Source organism: Aquarana catesbeiana, linkage group LG05, assembly GCF_042186555.1.
Source record: "Aquarana catesbeiana isolate 2022-GZ linkage group LG05, ASM4218655v1, whole genome shotgun sequence".
NCBI classification, from domain to species: Eukaryota; Metazoa; Chordata; class Amphibia; order Anura; family Ranidae; genus Aquarana; species Aquarana catesbeiana.
The window spans coordinates 164967915-164982469 of NC_133328.1; the positions used below are offsets into that span (position 1 = coordinate 164967915).

Genomic DNA, 14555 nt, shown 5'->3' on the forward strand with positions numbered 1-14555 from the left:
TGCGCATGTGCTGTGTTGACATCATCCCAGCTCATCAACATATCAGCTGGAGTGACGATGGTTACCTCCCATGCGCATACCCATCAGAGGTATTTTTCGACTGGACCATTTCTTGATAGAACACCGGCATGCACAAAGTAAGTGGAATCAAAGAGGGATCATTCAGAAACATTTGACAATATTGTTATCAGTTAGTGATAAATACATATAGGCAATCTAGTTTTTTTCACAATCGTAGGACAATTAATTGTTAACATTGTACTATGAACTGTTTTTCTGCCCAAACATTATATACTTTTTAATTGAGAGGAAAACTAAAGACACAAAATATAGTGGGAGATTTGTAAAAAAAATATTCCATAATGCGGGGATTGTCCTATATCATTCGTTCAGCAATATCTCTCCTGGTAGGAGAACTGTTGAGTGAAGATTTGATCTGGAACGCTGCTGGGTTTTTTTCAAGAAAAGGCAGTTGTCAGATCCTTTGTAGCAACTGACAAGTAGGAAGTGCACACTCCCTTCTATATGCTTGGTATGATATTGTAATTTTAGCACGTGGCTGAATACCGATTTAAAAAACGTAAATGCAATATATGTCAGTATACAGATTATCAGAAAATTCTATTCATTCGCTCGCCTCACTTCCTCCAACATACTCTGCTCTACAAACGCTGCCTTTTCTGCTTCTTCTTTTTTTGTAGGCCATATGGGAATTTTCAGAGCCATTGCAGCAAATCATGTTGCATTCAATGATGACCTCTGGGACACTAACAAATTGAGGTGAGCCAGTGAGAGCGATAGGACACTGATGACAGACAGAGCATGCTCAGAAGCAGAAAGGGGGAGAGCAGCAAATGCCAGCTCAGTCTGCAGATGGTGCAATGAAAACAGCTATTATCATATGAATGAAACAGCCTTGCTGAGATTTGTTTGCAATTCTCCAATCAGAGACGAGACAATAGGAACCCTCTTAAACCATTTTTATTCGGCAGAAGGAAGACGGGGAACTCCAGATAACAGTAGATGTTTTTTTTTTTTTTTTTTATGCTTTTGTAGCAATGTAAGTTATGCACATTATTGAAGTACTGATCTCCCATCCACAGCAGCCTCTGAAGTCTGCAGCTGTACCGGAGTCATGAACAGCATGTTCTTATGGTGAGTGCTAATGACAGCATTTATCCATTACAATATGGCTTGCATTGTAATTTTTAGAAATAATGGCTACGTTTTATGTTCTGCTACTGAACATGATTGCTTTCAGCTAGTTATATCTTAATCATTCCTCAGCAAGAATTGCATTCTTTCTGCTTTATTATGTGTAACACTGACTGTACAGAAAAGGAGAGTATATTTAGCATAAAAGACATATTTTGAACAGGTAATCATCTTGTTTAATGCATATTTTATTATAGAGCATCATCTATTCTGGTTACTGCATGCAACAAAAATACATGTGTGGCTTCATTTTCACATGGCTTTAACAAAGTCCAGGCCTCCCCAAGGGGAGAACAGCCTTTATTACAGTGCTACACTGACAAAAAATGACATATAACAAATATGAGCTTATTGGGATAATTAGATCTAGATATAGCTAGAGGATTTATCATAACAAGTATACAGTATATTCTCCTATTTTAATTGACCTTGTGCTGTTTATGTAAAGGAGTTGCCTAACTATTAAGTATGGTGTCATACGCTTCAGATTATTTGGATTTATCTAAATTTGAATACATGTGTTAAAGTGTCTAAGGCAGCCTTTCTCAACCTTTTTATCTCAGAGAAACCCTTAAAATAATTTTTGGGTGTCAGGAAACCCCCGCTAAAAATGATTACATCCACAGCTCACTGTACCTAAGCAAGTCCAGTATGTTGTGTATATATAATGATGAATTAAATGAAAGTATAAAGAATGTGACATACTTACAGTATTTGACACCCAAGGTAGATTATATTTTATTTTACGATAAAATGATTTGGAGTATTTACAAATTTAAAATAATCATAATGGTCAGAAAAAAACAGATGACAGTCTCTACATTGGTGGTCAGTGAACAAATGCCATTGTATTTTGTGGTCTGTTGGAGAGGAGCACCTTTACATTATGGTCAAAGAGAGAGAGATTCTATGTTTGGTGAGAGGAAGAATGCCCATTACATTTGAGACAAGTTGAAAGAGTTAACCAATTCATTGGGGATCAATGCCATCATTACAGACAGCTAAAACAATCCCTGATGTCATGCCACTGACGCTGCTCAAGTATCTTTGGCCCCCAGAATGAAGCATTCACCATCAGGTAGTAGATCAATCATTTGCTGTTCAAGGAACCCCTGGCAACCTCTGGAGAAACCTTCTGGTTCCATGGAATTTTGGTTAAGAAAGTGTGGTCTAAGGGAAGAATTGCCTCATACGGTCAGCACTGTTCTGTAACGATCAGATTTTTATTCCGAAATGGTTTATCCCTCAAGGCATTGTCAGGCCAATAGTACAAACAGCAATGGTATGGGGTTAACCAAAATGACCTATTACAAACCAGATTTGTGACAGTCTACTCTTTCTAAAGCTGGTCATACAGTGAGCGAATTCATTAGGAACAGGTTGGAATTTGCTTCATGGGTGGCCCTGTCAACACCTTCCCACCCAACATCCTTTGATTAAAAAATTTAAGGAGGCAAACAGAAAACTGTTGGCTGAACAGTAACTGCATTCAACCAGATGCAGTCACTGTTTGGGTATTCCCACAGCCATCAGCTGTCAGAATACAAAAGCCAGCACTGCAGATTTGTCCATCCGCACTGTATGGCGTGGATGGAGTAATCTTTTAGAATTTTCCATTCAGTCTACAGGCTGAACCAAAAAATATATCAGTGTATGTCCACCTTAAGCTGCAAAAATGTGACTGGTTGCTAAAAGTTAGGGCTTTTTCAGACTGTTGTGCATTAGAATGCAAATGGATTTAATTTTTATTTATCATGTATTGAAGTATTTTGTTCATTGTTATTTTATACAATGTTATTGCCCAGAGTGAATAAGACCTTATTATAAACCCTATACATCTTTCTACTATATTGTTAAACAATTTCTATGCTGTGGAATGTGCTTAAAACAGAACTCAGAGTTTACACTGTTTTTAAAAATAATTGTACTGCTTTAAAGAAGAATTTCAGGAAATGTTTTTTTTTTTCCATGCAGTGGGGCTGTGCCCGCATTGCATGGGTTAACTGCTAGTTTTTGTCTGGGGGTGAGGAGAGCGGAGATATACTTACCTAATCCACCAATTGTCTAAGCGCAAGTCCGGTCCCTGCGGCTCCTGTTCCCCTGCACGTTAGCAGTCTTGTGTGGTGGACTCTTCCTGACATCATCACACCCATAGACCAGCTCTGGATGTGAGGAGGGAAGGAACAGTCTACCACAGGACGTGGGAGAGCGCTGTTTTCCAGAAGATCGAGGAATCGGTAAGAATATCCTTTCTGTGTGCCCCTGGACAAAACGAGAAGTTAACCCACACAATTCCCGAATGTCTACTTTAAACCGTATGTGACACAAAAAAAACCTTAATTTCATATGAAGTTGGAAAGAATTATGCCCCGTACACACGGTCGGACTTTGTTCGGACATTCCGACAACGAAATCCTAGGATTTTTTCTGACGGATGTTGGCTCAAACTTGTCTTGCATACACACGGTCACACAAAGTTGTTGTAAAATATGATCGTTCTAAACGCGGTGACGTAAAACACGTACGTTGGGACTATAAACGGGGCAGTAGCCAATAGCTTTCATCTCTTTATTTATTCTGAGCATGCGTGGCACTTTGTCCGTCGGATTTGTGTACACACGATCGGAATTTCCGACAACGGATTATGTTGTCGGAAAATTTTATATCCGGCTCCCAAACTTTGTGTGTCGGAAAATCCAATGGAAAATGTGTGATGGAGCCCACACACGGTCAGAATTTCCGACAACAAGGTCCTATCACACATTTTCCATCGGAAAATCCAACCGTGTGTACAGGGCATTAGAATTCCTGTTTGTTTTTTACTGCTATCCGGGGCTCAGTTAAAGAAATTTCCCTTTACTTCCTGTCCCTCTGACAACAGTTTAACCAGGCAGGAAGTAAGGAAAAGCCTACAAAAAGGGAACAGGCAGAAATGAAAATCTGACGGGCACTAGCCTTCTTCTACTGCAACTAAAAATGTATTTTTATTTGCGTCAGTGCTGCTGTTGAAGAGTTCTCCTCACTTTCTACCAGAGCCCCGGATAGCATTATAAATCTGATAGGGGTGTAACCCATCCCCACTCAATCCAAAACGATGAAAAAAGTTTTGGCTGGACATAAGCTTCAAAACAGACTATATGTATAGTGGGTGCAGTCCCCGGCCCCCATATTCTATTATATGACAGAAGTCTCCCAATACAAGGGATTTATATCACAATGTTATTCTATGCTCCTATCTACACACTTGAAAGATTTCCCAGCGAAAGTGGCGGCCACTTGGGAAAGAGATGTGGGCACGTTCGAGGAAGAGCAGTGGGAGGAAGCACTGCAGGTGGTACAGTTGTGCACTTTTAATGTGGCACAGCGGCTGTCCCAATTATATATTGTTCTGCGGGTGCACCATACACCTGCGAGGCTATATAGAATGGGAGTAAAGAGAAGACTCTGAGTGTACTTGGCGCTCCAGGAACCATAAAGATCTCATCCACCTTAAGTGGCATTGCCTTAAGCTACATCTCTACTGGCCAGGAGTTGTTAAAACCATTAACAGGGTGTTTCAGGTCAATATCCATTTGGATCCCAAGCACTGCATATTGGGAATCCTGGATGACCTTCCCATAGAGGATAATCCCAAACAAGCTATAGCTAAGGCTCTCTCTTCAGGCACATAGGCTTATCCTCAGACATTGGAAGGCGACAGACCCTCCTACCCTATGGGAATGGCTTAACCAAATTGGGGACACCCTAAGATTGGAAAAAACCTCTTTCAACACCATGGTCATCCTACCAAGTTCAATGCCATTTGGTCTCTGTGGCTAGACACTCCAGGCTTTTCCCAGGTTGATTTGGTTTTAGATAGACTAACTACTTTAATATAGATGTGGATTGTACCCATGATGTATACCAGTTAGGGTCTAAGTGGACATACTACTGTTATTGAAAGGTGCATTATGTGCATTAGGGGGGAGGGGGAGGAAGGAAAAACTGAGTTAAAATATAGTTGTTGATTAAATGGTGCATTGTGATTGCATGACCAATTGCCATTGACAATGTTTTATCTGGAACCACTATGTTGGATTAATTGTTTTTGTTGATCTCAATAAAAATCTTTTGAGAGAAAAAAAAAGACAGACTATATAAAGTTTGAGTAAATAAATTGTTAAACCCACGCATAAGCAAGGAAAACATGCATACTCCATTCAGATTGAATTTTTTTGTCAGTGTAGCACTGTAATAAAGGCTGTTCTTCCCTTGGGGAGGCCTGGACTTTGTTAAAGCCATGTGAAAATGAGGTCACACATGTATATTTGTGCTGGTTGGGATTCATACTGAGGACCTTGGTGCTGCAAGGCAGAAGTGCTAACCACTAAATCGCTGTGCTAATCTGTCCAATGACTGTGGGGCTGTAAATGAGGCCTAAGCATGGCAGTGCTTCATGGTTACAGAGTATGTGTTAAAAATATGCTTATCAATTTCATAGCTGAAATTTATAAATACAGAATCATTGTGCTGGAGGTTAGAAATCTTTCAGCAAGTTGGGCTGTCATCATCATAGTGCTATTAGATGATATGAACACTACAGTCAAACTAAATATTCTATCACTTAACAAGGAATACATTAATAAATGATCACAAGTTGAAAAGGCTTATCTACATTTCAGTCTCAAGAGAAAATTTCATCAGACCTAGGGTAAATATACTGGGAAGAGATGCACCTCCGTAGAGTCTTCTAAACCCTTTTTATGCAGATGGTAGTTAGATAAAATTACATCAAGTCCTGTTAAGTGGAAGTATAACTATGAACAATCAGGCTGTATACCAAAAAGCCCTCTAAGATCCATTAAAAAAAGGTGATGCCACAACAGAATGCTGTTAAAGCAATAGGTAACAATGTCAAAACATCAGAGCACTAAATCATTTTAAGGCCTGCTGGCAAAGTACCTGACAAGTAGGGATGAGCTTCGAGTTCGAGTCGAACTCATGTTCAACTCGAACATTGGCTGTTCGCAAGTTCGCTGAACAGCGAACAATTTGGGGTGTTCGCGGCAAATTCGAATGCCGCGGAACACCCTTTAAAAGTCTATGGGAGAAATCAAAAGTGCTAATTTTAAAGGCTAATATGCAAGTTATTGTCATAAAAAGTGTTTGGGGACCCAGGTCCTGCCCCAGGGGACATGGATCAATGCAAAAAAAAGTTTTAAAAACGGCCGTTTTTTCAGGAGCAGTGATTTTAATAATGCTTAAAGTCAAACAATAAAAGTGTAATATCCCTTTAAATTTCATACCTGGGGGGTGTCTAGAGTATGCCTGTAAAGGGGCGCATGTTTCCTGTGTTTAGAACAGTCTGAGAGCAAAATTACATTTTGAAGGAAAAAACTCATTTAAAACTACCCGCGGCTATTGCATTGCCGACAATACACATAGAAGTTCATTGATAAAAACGGCATGGGAATTCCCCACAGGGGAACCCCGAACCAAAATTTAAAAAAAAAAATGACGTGGGAGTCCCCCTAAATTCCATACCAGGCCCTTCAGGTCTGATATGGATATTAAGGGGAACCCGGCCAAAATTAAAAAAAAAAAATGACGTGGGGTTCCCCCTAAATTCCATACCAGACCCTTCAGGTCTGGTATGGATTTTAAGGGGAACCCCGCGCCAAAAAAAAAAACGGTGTGGGGTCCCCCCAAAAATCCATACCAGACCCTTATCCGAGCACGCAACCTGGCAGGCCGCAGGAAAAGAGGGGGGGACGAGAGTGTGCCCCCCCCTCCTGAACCGCACCAGGCCACATGCCCTCAACATTGGGAGGGTGCTTTGGGGTAGCCCCCCAAAACACCTTGTCCCCATGTTGATGAGGACAAGGGCCTCATCCCCACAACCCTGGCCGGTGGTTGTGGGGGTCTGCGGGCGGGGGGCTTATCGGAATCTGGAAGCCCCCTTTAACAAGGGGACCCCCAGATCCCGGCCCCCCCCCCGTGTGAAATGGTAAGGGGGTACAAAAGTACCCCTACCATTTCACTAAAAAACTGTCAAAAATGTTAAAAATTACAAGAGACAGTTTTTGACAATTCCTTTATTTAAATACTTCTTCTTTCTTCTATCTTCCTTCATCTACTGGTTCTTCTGGTTCTTCTGGCTCTTCTGGTTCTTCCTCCGGCGTTCTCATCCAGCATCTCCTCCGCGGCGTCTTCTATCTTCTTCTCCTCGGGCCGCTCCGCACCCATGGCATGGGGGGGAGGCTCCCGCTCTTCTCTTCTTCATCTTCTTCTCTTCTTCTCTTCTTCATTTTCTTCTCTGGGCCGCTCCGCACCCATGCTGGCATGGAGGGAGGCTCCCGCTGTGTGACGACGCTCCTCGTCTGACAGTTCTTAAATAACGGGGGGCGGGGCCTCCCGGTGACCCCGCCCCCCTCTGACGCACGGTGACTTGACGGGACTTCCCTGTGACGTTACGGGGAATGCCACAGGGAAGTCCCGTCATGTGCCGTGCGTCAGAGGGGGGCGGGGTCACCGGGTGGCCCCGCCCCCCGTTATTTAAGAACTGTCAGACGAGGAGCGCCGTCACACAGCGGGAGCCTCCCTCCATGCCAGCATGGGTGCGGAGCGGCCCAGAGAAGAAAATGAAGAAGAGAAGAAGAGAAGAAAAGAAGAGAAGAAGATGAAGAAGATGAAGAGAAGAGCGGGAGCCTCCCCCCCCATGCCATGGGTGCGGAGCGGCCCGAGGAGAAGAAGATAGAAGACGCCGCGGAGGAGATGCTGGACGAGAACGCCGGAGGAAGAACCAGAAGAGCCAGAAGAACCAGAAGATGAAGGAAGATAGAAGAAAGAAGAAGTATTTAAATAAAGGAATTGTCAAAAACTGTCTCTTGTCATTTTTAACATTTTTGACAGTTTTTTAGTGAAATGGTAGGGGTACCCCCTTACCATTTCACACAGGGGGGGGGCCGGGATCTGGGGGTCCCCTTGTTAAAGGGGGCTTCCAGATTCTGATAAGCCCCCCGCCCGCAGACCCCCACAACCACCGGCCAGGGTTGTGGGGATGAGGCCCTTGTCCTCATCAACATGGGGACAAGGTGTTTTGGGGGGCTACCCCAAAGCACCCTCCCAATGTTGAGGGCATGTGGCCTGGTACGGTTCAGGAGGGGGGGGGCGCACTCTCGTCCCCCCCTCTTTTCCTGCGGCCTGCCAGGTTGCTTGCTCGGATAAGAGTCTGGTATGGATTTTTGGGGGGACCCCACGTCGTTTTTTTTTTTTTTTTTGGCGCGGGGTTCCCCTTAAAATCCATACCAGACCTGAAGGGTCTGGTATGGAATTTAGGGGGAACCCCACGTCATTTTTTTTTTTTAATTTTGGCCGGGGTTCCCCTTAATATCCATACCAGACCTGAAGGGCCTGGTATGGAATTTAGGGGGACTCCCACGTCATTTTTTTTTTTTAATTTTGGTTCGGGGTTCCCCTTTGGGGAATTCCCATGCCGTTTTTATCAATGAACTTCTATGTGTATTGTCGGCAATGCAATAGCCGCGGGTAGTTTTAAATGAGTTTTTTCCTTCAAAATGTCATTTTGCTGTCAGACTGTTCTAAACACAGGAAACATGCGCCCCTTTACAGGCATACTATAGACACCCCCCAGGTACGAAATTTAAAGGGATATTACACTTTTATTGTTTGACTTTAAGCATTATTAAAATCACTGCTCCTGAAAAAACGGCCGTTTTTAAAACTTTTTTTTGCATTGATCCATGTCCCCTGGGGCAGGACCCAGGTCCCCAAACACTTTTTATGACAATAACTTGCATATTAGCCTTTAAAATTAGCACTTTTGATTATTCATGTTCGTGTCCCATAGACTTTAACGGTGTTCGCGTGTTCGAACGAACTTTTTTCCTGTTCGCATGTTCTGGTCCGAACCGAACAGGGGGGTGTTCGGCTCATCCCTACTGACGAGCAACAAGTTTCAGGAACACTATATATTGTCCAAATGCCGTTATGGTCTAGATTAGTATTTCTCAACCTTTTGTCAGTCAAAGCACTCTTTAAAAGCATTTAAAATCTACAGGCACCCCAGCCTAAATTGTAAAAAATTTATATATTACTTATCAATGGGAAACCTGGGTCTGGAACGATACACACAACCACCTTGATAAAATATAATTCACCCCTTCACATCAGAGGTCCCCAATCACATTAGAGGCCCCCCTATACATTGGAAGCCCCCTCTTCACATCAAAGTCACCCCTATATATAACACCCCTATACATAAGGCTGGCCATACATGGTGCAAATGTGTTTCCTGCAACCACAGGTTGCAGGAAAGAAAAAGGCAAACAACTTCCTAGGACACTAGCAAAAAACTGAGGCATGCTGTGTATAGGAGGGGTTATATGTGGGCTAGCTTCCAATTTTCTGCCTCAACCTTCTAAAGGCAGTAGTATACCCCAACTGTTTCTGAATTCTTGTGTCCCTCAATGTACAGGAAAGAAATAGTGTCTGCAATTGCTGATCAACTTCCTAAATTGTTAGGTACCTGTCATGCTAACCCTTGGGTTTTGTGAGCTGTTAACCTGGAACAAGTATTCAGATTGGGAGCTTTCACATTCACTGGCTACATACTTGATAGGAGTCTTATAGAAGGTAAAGCTAGTACAAGGACAAAGCACCAAAGCGAAAAATTAAAAAAGGTCATGGACCATGGTGTCAACTTGTATTTTCCTAACTTGACACATTCCCTGAGAAATTAGAATCCACATATGATGTACGTCTCCCTCTGCAACTGCATGGCATTACTTATTATTTGATATCTGCAGAGCTCAAATTTGTACATAGAGGTGCATGAACCTAGCTGCCGAAGATCTAGATGCTCAGAATAAAGAAGTGTATGCCATTTTAAAAACAACTATAGCTGTTGATGGGGAACTAAATGCTTATATAACCTACTAATCAAGTAGGCAAGGGTAATGATTCAAAAACAAGTTTACCATCACCATGAGTTCACTTGTTAAGTGTGAAACACATGGATGAGATTGGATAAAAAAAAAAAAAAACTGATGAACAGATGGTTACAGTTCAATCAGCAGAAATGCTTAACCGAGAATATGTTTATTTCATTTTAATAAATGTAAATTTATGCTACATTGTGAGGGCCAAAGTAACGTACACTTAGGGGTCTATTTATAAAACATATTACTGTAGGAATGTGAAAGCATTCGCTCAGCTGTCATGAATAACTCCCAAATGTGTCTACTATGTTTATTTTCTATGATCGTCAGCTCCATCTGATGGTCAAAATGCAGAATACTTCAATTGTGAAAATACTGCAAATTACTGCCATTAGATGGATCTGACAATCATAGGAAATCATTATGAATATTAATTATGACTGCTGTGAGAATGCTGTGTGACATTCACACAGCAAAGTTTTCATAAATAGACCGGATAGTATCGCAGTTATAAAAAAGTTATTCAAACATTATTCCCTGATACCTAACTGAACTTTAAGACCAGCTCAGATTTTTTTTAGACAAAGTGATTAAGAGATAGTACCACTTTCAGGTTTTAATTGCTCTGTTTCCTAATTACGGAGACTTTCCCTCAGTTCCTGTTCTAGTGACAGGGAAACGGAGGGACAGGGAGCAATGAAAAACTGTCCACTGGATCACAAGGAAAGCAACAAAAGCATTTTTGAGAAAGGTCAGAAACTCTGTTGAAGTTTATTGCTATTCCTGTTCCTTCCATTTCTTGTCACAGGGTCAGTAAACAAGGGCAAATCTTCCAATGTGGTCATGAGCAGCAATAAGAAAATTTGAGTTTTAACTCTTCCTTTCTCTATCCAAAGCTACACAAAAATGTCTGGGAGTGGGCTTTAACTGCCCCTTAGCCCTTACTTTATTACCCCATCCTCGCCTTTTTATAGAAAAAAGCCAAAGCGAACTCCCGGAAGACCCCCTCGTTGAATTTTCAGGAAGTCAAGACTCGCTTAAATGGCACAATGGTCAATGAAAAATTGACAGCCATGGTAGAGGAGCAACATGACTTGTTTCTGAAAATTTGGACCCCGTGGATAGATTACATACAACCTGACAATAGGGCTTTACATTTTGATTTTTTAATTCTACTGTTATGGAATTTCCCACCTTCTACCTACTTCCTTTTCTGTTCCTCCCATTAAACATGTAATTATTCTACACTGGTTCTTTTGTGTGAGCCTCCGTTCATTTTTTTTTCCCAGTCCTTTCTTTTTATGATCCATTACGCTGTAAAGGTATTCATTCTACCTGATATATCTTGAATTCCCAATTGAGGGGCTACTTAGTTTACATTTCTTGCTATGCACAAGTTCGATCCCGGTATTGAGTGTTTACCATTTTTAACTTTCTTATTTAGCTACGGACCTCCAAACTATGTTATGTAGTGTGATTTTTGTACTTATGTGTTGAGAATGTCAATAACAAACATTGTTGCATGAGAAAACAACCAATGACTAGGTCCAGTGGTGGTGCGTCCATTAAGGGCGCACGGGCGCCACCCCCTCTCTCCGGCCACTCCCTCTGTGTATAATGGATAGATTCATGCATGGCATGAATCTAACCATGGCCACCGCCGCCTTCCCCTTTTCGGATGCAGAGCACCTGAATTCCAGTGGCGGGGGTGTATTTTTGAAGCACCTGATTAGAGCCACAGGCTCTAATAGGCTTCAAAAAAGGTGAACTGTGAGTGCAAAGCTCACAGTCCACCCAGGTGTGTTAGAAACGTTAATGAATATTCGCTTTCCTAACACTGAACCGCCTCTCCGCCAATCAGGTGCGTGGGTCTGTTACCCATCACCTGATTGGCTGAAAGGACAGGCGCTACGATTGGACACCTATCAGGAGGAGATGCACGGAGGACACAGGAGCCGCTGTCTGACACGCTGCAAGGTCCCATCGCTTGCCGCGGTCACTCACTGCCTGACCCGCCACCGAGACAAGGTAAGTAACGGAGAGACGTCGAGCGGGTGGGGGGGTCACAGTGGCAACTTTTGCTGGGCACAGTGGCACTATTTGATGGGCACAGTGGCAGTATTTGATGGGCACAGTGGCAGCATTTGATGGGGCACAGTGGCAGCGTTTAATGGCACAGTGGCTGCGTTTGATAGCACAGTGGCTGCAATTGGTAGGCACAGTGGCTGCATTTGATGGGCACAGTGGCTGCGTTTGATGGCACAGTGGCTTTGTTTGATGGGCAGAGGGAGGCTGCAATTGATGTTTTTTTTAGTTTGTTTCACCCCCCCAAAAATGTTGAGCACCAGTCGCCACTGACTAAGCCCAAGGCACGCAGGAAGTAACATGCTATCAGCCAATCAGAGTTGTGGCTGGCATGATGCTTAAGCCGGCTACAGACGGGGTGATTTTCTTTCCTGAAGCCCTCCACCTGCAGACCCCCACAACCACCGGGCAAGGGTTGTGGGGATGAGGCCCTTCTCCCCATCAACATGGGGACAAGGTGCTTTGGTGGGCTACCCCAAAGCACCCTTCCAATGTTGAGGGCATGTGGCCTGGTACGGTTCAGGAGGGGGGGCGCTATTTCGTCCCCCCCTCTTTTCCTGCGGCCTGCGTGCTCGAATAAGGGTCTGGTATGGATTTTTGGGGGGACCCCACGCCATTTTTTTTTAAATTTTGGCAGGGGGTTCCCCTTAAAATCCATACCACACCTGAAGGGTGTGGTATGGAATTAAGGGGGACCCCCACGCATTTTTTTTTTTTAATTTTGGTTCGGGGTTCCCCTGTGGGGGAATCCCATGCCCTTTTTATCAATGAACTTTTATGTGTATTGCTGGACCAACAATTCATTATAGCCGGTGCTAGCGATAAACAATACAGTAGTTAGTAGTGATAGTAGCGATAGTAGTTTTACATGACTTTTTTTTCCTTTAACAAAGTCATTTTGCTGTCAGACTGTTCCAAACACGGGAAACATGTGCCCCTTTACAGGTAACTATAGACACCCCCCAGGTACGAAATTTAAGGAAATATTACACTTTTATTGGTTTACTTTAAGCATTATTAAAATCACGGCCCCCGAAAAAACGCCCTTTTTAAAACTTCTTTTTGCATTGATACATGTCCCCTGGGGCAGGACCCAGGTCTCCAAACACTTTTTATGACAATAACTTGCATATAAGCCTTTAAAATGAGCACTTTTGATTATGCATGTTCGTGTCCCATAGACTTTAACGGTGTTCGCGCGTTCGAACAAATTTTTTGCCTGTTCACATGTTCTGGATGCGAACCGAACCGGGGGGTGTTTGGCTCATCCCTATTTCTGATCAGATTAGCTGCAAAAGATGCCACATTGGCATCCCATCTAAAACACAGCACTCCTATACGCAGTTATGCCCCGTACACACGGTCGGATTTTCCGATGGAAAATGTCCGATCGGAGCGTGTTGTCGGAAATTCCGACCGTGTGTGGGCTCCATCGGACATTTTCCCTCGGATTTTCCGACACACAAAGTTGGAGAGCAGGAGATAAAATTTTTCCGACAACAAAATCCGTTGTCGGAAATTCCGATCGTGTGTACACAAATCTGATGGACAAAGTGCCACGCATGCTCAGAATAAATAAAGAGATTAAAGCTATTGGCCACTGCCCCGTTTATAGTCCCAACGTACGTGTTTTACGTCACCGCGTTTAGAACGATCGGATTTTCCGACAACTTTGTGTGACCGTGTATATGCAAGACAAGTTTGAGCCAACATCCGTCGGAAAAAATCCTAGGATTTTGTTGTCGGAATGTCCGAACAAAGTCCGACCGTGTGTACGCCCTATTAGGGTTGTACATCTTTCATTGTTTCCATTGCAATATTATGTACACCATCATTATTACAGACCCAATGACAGGCTCTATGTTACTTTCATTCTTTAATTAAAAAAAAATATATGTTTAAACAAAAAAAGTAATGAAGATCTTTGTTGCCCTCATGGAGCAGATGTTGTCTTTCAGTTTCTAATCTCTACTAAATAGAAATCTGAAGACTTTCTGCTAAATGTCCTTATTCTTTTTTGTGTTTCCTAAATCAACCAGGAAGGAATGATGTACCAGTTACAGTATATAGCATCCAATTACAGATAGTGACATGTTAAATATCTGCTTCCTTGCTATGGGGCCCAAATTTGATTATTCTTCCAGTTTTACTTTATACATCTGTTTTGTAGACTAAGGGCAATTAAAAAGGAGAGAGACGGAAAAATAGTTACTGGTTAGGAAGTTTTATGGCCATTTCAATGATGTACATAACATGAGAAGAGATAAGCTGCATAGATGATTGTTGCCCAAACTTTGAATGGACAAACCACACAAC

General features: G+C 42.6%; 1 protein-coding gene across 1 annotated transcript in view; it reads left to right on the forward strand.

Annotated features, from left to right (window-relative positions):
• The first annotated feature begins 615 nt into the window (after positions 1 to 615).
• The window catches only part of POMGNT2 (protein O-linked mannose N-acetylglucosaminyltransferase 2 (beta 1,4-)), a 35754-nt gene continuing 21814 nt past the window's right edge, over positions 616 to 14555 (forward strand). Inside the window, exon 1 of the mRNA XM_073630311.1 lies at positions 616 to 1155. The gene's annotated coding sequence lies outside the window, so the exon portion shown is untranslated. The remainder of the gene's footprint in view (positions 1156 to 14555) is intronic.